Below are 7459 nucleotides of genomic sequence, written 5' to 3' on the forward strand. Positions count from 1 at the left end.
AGAGGCCAAAGATAAGGGCATGTCCAGGGAAGGTGGGGGACCTGCTGGCAGACTCAGGAGCAGTGTTCTCCATATTCTTTGGGGAGCACCACCTTCTTCTATGGGCCTCAATTCCTTAGCAGATCCTTATGTCACTGACACCCCGAAAGGACTTTCTGATCTGTGCAGCTGACAGTGGCGGAGAAGCAGTGGCTCTCCAGGCTGATGGCAGAGGTGTGTGTGTGGCGGGGACAGGGCAGGTCAAGGTGGAGCTTCCAGTTCTACTGTCTGCTTCGGGGCAGTGAGTCCCGTACCCTCCAGAGTCCTGGTTTTCATTGGTAACTTTCAGGGCTTGGATTAAACCTGTGATTTTTAAAGAATACTCTAAGGTCCCCTAGGCCATCTGAGAAGTCTCAGCAGCTAGAGCTGGTGGGGTGGGGAGTGAAGGGAAGAGGTGAGAAAGGGGTGCAGAAGGCACCTGGGACCCAAAACAGTTGGTCCTATTGTCTGGCACCACAGGGGGTCTGCCTGTGTGTACTTAAAGCAGAGATGTGCTAGACCTTCCAGAAATCCTTAACAACAGGACTTTAGATGTTTCTAGAGGAACTCAGGGCCTCCATCCACCCCCCACCCCCACCCGGACCCTGTGGTTTGTTCACCTGCCTGCTTCTCCCCTAGCCCCAGCCTTGGAGAGAGGTAAGTAATGGCTTTGGTGGAAACCTAATCATTTTTGAAATGGCTACAAGGTAAAATATTTTACTTTCTGCTCAACAACATAAACTCTCTTAATTTTATGGGACATGGCCGAGGTTAAATATTTGGGTGAAGGGAGACACGGACAACAATGTGGTATGTTAGGAAGTGACAGGGGTGGGAGCTGGAAGACTGGATCTCTAGGCCTAGCTCTTCCTCTGGTTAGCTCATGGTTCTCCATCGAGGGGATTTCATCCCAGGGGATATTTGGAAATGCCCAGGGACAGACATTTTTATTGTCACACCTGTGGGCAGGAGGTGCTTCGGGCTTCCAGTGAGCCAGGCCAGGGCTGCCGCTGAACACCCTCCAGTTCACAGACCAGCCTCCATGACCAAGGGTTCCCTTATCCATCCTGAGCAGATCCTTGTCCCATTCAGAGCCTCATTTCCTTGGTCATAGCTTAAGTATCTTATACTCAGTCATTCACAGAACACACATTTTCTGAGTGTCTGTGCCAGGCACAAGGCTTGGGGGGGTGAGTGAGTAAACGCCAGACCAAGACAGAGAAGATCCTTCTCCCCAAGGGCATTACGTTAACTTCTATTCACAACCCCACGTGACCTGGTACGGGGTCACACCAAGTCAGGAAGGAAGCTGGGATCTGAACCCAGGTCTCCTCGTTGTTGTTGTTGTGCTGTTACTCTTCACCATAGACCGTTAGGATTCACTATCCACTGCATAGTTAAAGCTTCTCTGACACACTTGCCAGGCATTCTACACCGATTATTGAATGTGATCTTTACCACCACCCTACGAAGCAGATGCTGCTATTCTTCTACAAAAAGGCGAAAGGGGGTGGGGGGAGGAGGAGGTGAAAGGACTTGTACGCTGGTGGGAGGCAGTAGGTCTTTGATTCTACCGAGAGAAGTCTGTATTCCAGACGCTGCTATATCCCCAAGCTGAAGAGCACATCTGGGCTGCGGTATGACCAGTAAGCTCCTTCCTCACCTTAGAGTTGAATAAACTGAGGCCCTGAAAAGACACATGACTTGCCCAAGAAGAAACAGCCCAAGAAGAGTCAGATGAAAAATCCCAGTCATCGGATTCCCCGGCCAAAATCACCTGTAATGTACCCTCAGACTCGCAATGTTTGTAATCTTATTGGCACAGGGAGGCGGATGTACACTATAAGCAACGAAGTCCAGCCCTAGCCGGTTTGGCTCAGTGGGTAGAGTGGCTCGAGGACTGAAGGGTCCCGGGTTCGATTCTGATCAAGGGCAGTCACCTCAGTTGCAGGCTCAATCCCCAGCCTTTGTCGGGGCATGTGCGGGAGACACCAATCAATGTGTCTCTCTCACATTGATGTTTCTCTGCTCTCCCCCTCCCTTCCACTCTCTCTAAAAATCAATGGAGAAATATCCTGGGGTGAGGATTAACATACATACATAAATATTTAAAAAGGAAACAAAGTCCAAATGCCCAAGAATTAAAGTTTGAGGAAAGTGGGGTGGGGAGTGGGAGAAACGGTTGTCAGAATTAAAAGAGCTGCCTTCCGATGGAGAACGAGAAATAGAGATTGCAAAGTTGGGCGGGGTGCAGGCCTCGGGGAGGGAGCTCAGAAGGAAGAAAGATGCTGAGGAGGAGAAGCCCAGGCCTGGAAGAAGAGACCTGTGAGCGTGGCTTCCAGCCACATCACCCCGCCTTCCCTGGCACCTCCTGCCTCTCCAGGCTCACCCCGGGTTCTGCTTCCTCCTGATCTGGCCACTCACCACGCCCCCTCAGGATGAAAGTCCCTGACTCCTTCCCTCACCTTAAAACCCACCCTGGCCCTGGCCCTGGCCAGGTGACTCCGTTGGTTGGAGAGTCGCCCCGTACACCAAAAGGTTGCAGGTTCGATCCCCAGTTAGGGCATGTACGAGAGGATGGCTGTTCCTCTCTCACATCAATGTTTCTCTCTCTCTCTCTTCCTCTCCTCTATGTCTAAAATTAGTCGGGGGCAGGGGGGAGTCCTTGGGTCAGGATAAAAATAAAAAAATAAGACCCTGTCCCCCAGGCTAGGATCCTCACCTCCACTCCAACTCCCAGGGCTTCTCCTGCTACCTTTCCTGACAACCAACCTCTGCACTGAGGGAGGGGGCATGAAGCCTGCCCGTCCCCCAGGCCTCCAACAGGACAGTTCCCAACACAGAACACAGAGCAGAGTAGGCCCAGGGACCTGCCAAGCTGCCCCCCAGATCCTCTGGAATCTCTTGCAGGTTCTGCTCATCTCTTCAAATCCATTTAAAAGGGAGGCAAAGGGGCCCAGAAGCTCCTGAGGCCCTGACCTCCCCGGGAAGGTCCAGGCACGACTTACGAAAGAGGCTGTGGTTTGCTGTTGGCGATTTGGGTTTTGTTTTTCACAAAACATAATCCAGGGCTTTGGGAACTTGCAATCTGGTAGAAAACTGAAAGGTCAGTGCTTCAAACGGAGCCTGGGGACTGAGATAAGGGGAGGGGAAGTCAGGCAGGGCCCTGGGGGTGGTAACCTTCAGAGCCTGGGATGCGGGAGGGCGGTGGAGGCCCAGATGGAGAAGGGTGAGGAGCCCGCAGACGCGGATTCCTGAGCGCTGGCTTCTGGTGGCCGGCTCTGGTTTTCATTCCTGCCCCTCCCCCACGGCGCGGCCCTGGTCGGCCTCCGAGATGATTAAAACCAAAAGAATTTTAAATGTCTGGAATTCACTTTTCACCACCGATGGCATTTGCCTAGTTTCTCTCCCCTCCCTCCTGATCATGTCTCCTCCTGAGAGAGCCCTTTGCTTCAGTCCTCCCTTCCGGCCCAGTTTGCTCCGAGCTGGTTCCCAGTGCCCACCAGTTCACTTTGTTTTCACTTGGGGGAGAAGCGGCGAGGGGGATGGGTGCCTCAGGAAAGGGGGAGGGAGGCCAGGAGGGTGGAGGAGGCCTGATCTTGCTGCTGAAATTTCCCAGAAAAAGAAAGAAGAAATAGCTTTCAGGGAAAGGAACCTGCCAAATGTTTATGTTCCCACAAGACTGCTAAACCTTTTCATAGACCGAAAGCTCAAGTTCAAGGTGAAGCCAGAGCATGGTTTCTTCAGGGAGAGACCCTTAGCCACATGCACCCACACCCTGGGTCAGGGCCCCCCACCTTCCGAGAGCAGCCCGAGCTGTTCCCAAGACAGTGGGGGATTTGTGGGTGCGGGGCGCCGGCTCTCCTTATCCCAAGCCCAGACCAGAGCTGAAGTGTATAGAACCTGTGCTTCCACCCTGGCTCCTGAGCAAAGGTGCGGGCCCTGGGCTACCCCTGCTCGAGCCTTCTGGAACCAGCCCCTCCAGCCGCGGCGTGCAAACCCCGTCAGCGCGACCCGGGCCTCGTTCAGGAAGAACCAGTCCCCTTTGTGAAGTCCCACAGGATGGCAAAGAGCTGGAAAACTAATCTTCTCATTTTCTGCTCAGAAAGCAGGCCAGCCCGGCCGGCGTGGCTCAGGGGTTGAGCATCGACCTATGAACCCGGAGGCCACGGTTCGATTCCCGGTCGGGGCCTGTGCCTGGGTTGCGGGCTGGATCCCCAGTGGGGTGTGCAGGAGGCAGCTGATCGATGATTCTCTCTCATCATCGATGTTTCTATCTCTCTCTTCCTCTCCCTTCCTCTCTGAAATCAATAAAAAATATATTAAAAAAAAACAAAAACAGGCCCAATCACTGCATAAGGTCACCCCATTAGAGGCACCAACGGGGCTCAAATCCATAGCTAGACTCCCACCACAGTGCTCTTTCTGCGTTGCCTCCTGAACACAGGTGCGCCTACTGTCACACCCAGGCACCCCGGGGCTGAGCTGCAGCTGTAAGCCACTGGAGAGGACACACTGAGCAGGTGCGGTAGGCAGGCCGGGGCCTGCGGGGCAGCAATGGGAATATCAGCCCCGCCTGCAGCCATTGCCAATGAGCGGTGCCCTGGAAGCAGCCCTGGCTCGAGCAGACGACTTATTTGTAGAAAGAAAAACTGGGACAGAGTGGCCTGGGCTTTGCTCAGCAGCACACCCAGGAGTGCAGGGCGGACACCCGGGGCCTCCTTTACTGGGGAAGCTGAGCTCCAGCACCCTCCCTCCCTCACCAGCTTTCTACAAAATTCACTTGTGTTATGTGGTTTCTGCCGGGGTAGGCTAGGGGCTCTCCTGGATACTGGTAATACCGCAGCTGTAATAGCAATAAAAGCGACTACTTGTTTAGAACCGGTCGAACGCCAGGGACTCTGTTTTACATACCTTTTCAAGCTTTCCATTTATCAACAAAGAAACTAAGACCCAGGTTCTATCACAGGTTCAAGGTTGAACAGCTAGTTAACGGCAAAAAAGTAGCCGGGTCCAACAAATGTCCTTCTAAAGACCGAGCACATTGGGTTGGGTATTAAAGAAAAGTCAATCTAGAACAGGGGTCCTCAAACTATGGCCCGAGGGCCACATGCAAATACAAATATTGTATTTGTTCCCGTTTTGTTTTTTTACTTCAAAATAAGATATGTGCAGTGTGCATAGGAATTTGTTCATAGTTTTTTTTTTAAACTATAGTCCGGCCCTCCAACGGTCTGAGGAACAGTGAACTGGCCCCCTGTTTAAAAAGTTTGAGGACCCCTGATCTAGAAAGAGAGAAAAGTAAATGGTCCCCATTCTCCATCACCTCCTCGGGACTGGCAGGAGCCCCGGCCACAGAGACACAAGGATAAACAGGAATGAGGGGCAGAACCGGGAGTCCACGCTAGAGCTTCATTCTAATCCAGCTGGTCCCTAACTCTCCGGGTCATCTCTTGTGTCTCTTGAGCCTCTCACATCCATCGCCTGGACACCTGTCCTGGCCCCTTCTCTCTGGGCTGGAAACCCAAGTAAAGCCCCACGCCCCGTGGTGATGGCAGAACCAGAAGTCACGATCCGTGGGGGAGGCCCAGTAGGAACAGTCTCTCTCCCTGTTTTCTCTGCATCTCCTTGCCCCACACCTTTTCTGTCTCTAAGACGGGGGTGATGGGGGTGATGAGCATCTTGTGAAAACGTGGTGTGGCGCCTACTGATGTAGGTGAGAATCAGCTGTTAGGTCTTCCCCACTTCACCTAATCACAGTGACTAAGATCATTTCCTAGTCACTTCCATGGGTTTCAGGCCCAGAGTGAGTGTCTTGCTCTGCTCCAAACAGAAACATCCCCAGACCGAGCCCTGGGTCGTGACTGGATGGTGGCCCTGCCCTTCCTGTCCTCGTCACCTCGGCTGGCCTCCCGTCCCAGCACATGGGTAAATGAACTTCACTTTGGATGATCTCCTGCTCACCCCCACCCCACCCCACAGGCCAAGGCACCCAGGGATGGGGCCCAGGCTGTGCCAGTGCTGGGGACCAGGTGGGCCTCCCTGCCCCCTGGCAGGGCCTCCTTGGGCCTGCTGGGTGGACCAGGGGTTCTGCTCACCACTCCACGTGTCCCCTTGCTGCAGCCCAGATGTCCCTTTCTCCTCCTCCTTCGGTCTCACCCACCTGCCACCCGCTGCCCCCACCTTCCTTCAGCATCTCTCTCCCCACTCTGCTGCCCCACCCCCTACTTCCTCCCCATCCCCACCCCCTGCCAGCTTGGAACAGGAGGTTATGAAAATGAGCTTTGTATCCAGGAGACTGTAATTATCTGCTAAGTGTGAAAGCCAGAGTGATTAATTAAGAGATAATAAAAAGAAAAGGAGGGCAGGGAGGAGGGGGGCAGCTCACAGCTTTGCTTTGATGACAGAACCTGAGGTGAGCCAAGCAATTAGGGGAATCTTTATCGAGAGTTAGCTATAATCCACAAATTATCAGGCACCAAATGCTCGGAGCAGGCACACTTCACTCCTGCAAGTGACGGCAGACGGGGCAGGGGGCCTGGGCGCACCCAGCTGCGGGCAGAGCAGCCAGGACTCCTGCAACCCGTGGCTCTGCTGGTGGGTGCCAGCCCGACTGTGCTGCCCACGGACCGAGCCAGGCTACCCGCCGTCCAGGCTTCCAGGACCCCGGCCACAGCTGCCCTTGCAAACGCAGCTGCCCACAGGCAGGCCCACAGGAGCCTGTAACAGCCCACTGTCTCCTCTGGGAGGACAGACGGCAGGAGGCGAGTCCCTCTCTCCCCATCCCCAGACCCGGTGCTCCTCCTCGCTAGAGGACTCGCATTCTCGTCCTGAAGGGAGCCGAGCTGCTTCTCACATTCCTCCCGGAGGTGCCCGCGCCTGTGCGCGCGGGGGAGTGTGTCACAAGGCCGCTGGAGGGAATCTGCTGGGGCTGCGACTTGACAAGGCGACACTGAAGCTCTTAGCAACCAGCGCCCCAGCCCACACAGCCCTCGCTGGCCCCTACTCCCCATCCACCGAGCCCTCCTCCAGGCCTCTTCTACCTTCTGTTTCCAGGGGTCCTGCCCTAACAGTGCTTCCTACCCGGTCCATTGTCCCCTCTTGCCTTTCCCAGAACCTTCCGGAACCGACCCACAAGCTTCCGTATCTCTTTCCATCTTCTGGGCAGATGCACAAGAGTTCAAAACCCCCTCCCTTCGTTGAGATCATCCTGGTATGTGTGTAGACCCCAAACCTAGCTCCCTATTATAATTAGCTATCCAATAGCAGAGACCAAGTCTCTCCCCTCAAGTTCAAGTGCAGAGCTAAGAGTCTGCACTGACCTCAAATGACCCAGCATCCCAGGAAGATGCCCCCCTCCTTCATCAGACCAGGAGGTCTGCAAAAGCAGACAACCCATTTCAGGAGCCTTCCCCTCCGTCTCTGCCCACACAGATGTCAC

This window comes from Myotis brandtii, unplaced genomic scaffold, assembly GCF_000412655.1.
Source record: "Myotis brandtii unplaced genomic scaffold, ASM41265v1 scaffold882, whole genome shotgun sequence".
Lineage (NCBI taxonomy): Eukaryota > Metazoa > Chordata > Mammalia > Chiroptera > Vespertilionidae > Myotis > Myotis brandtii.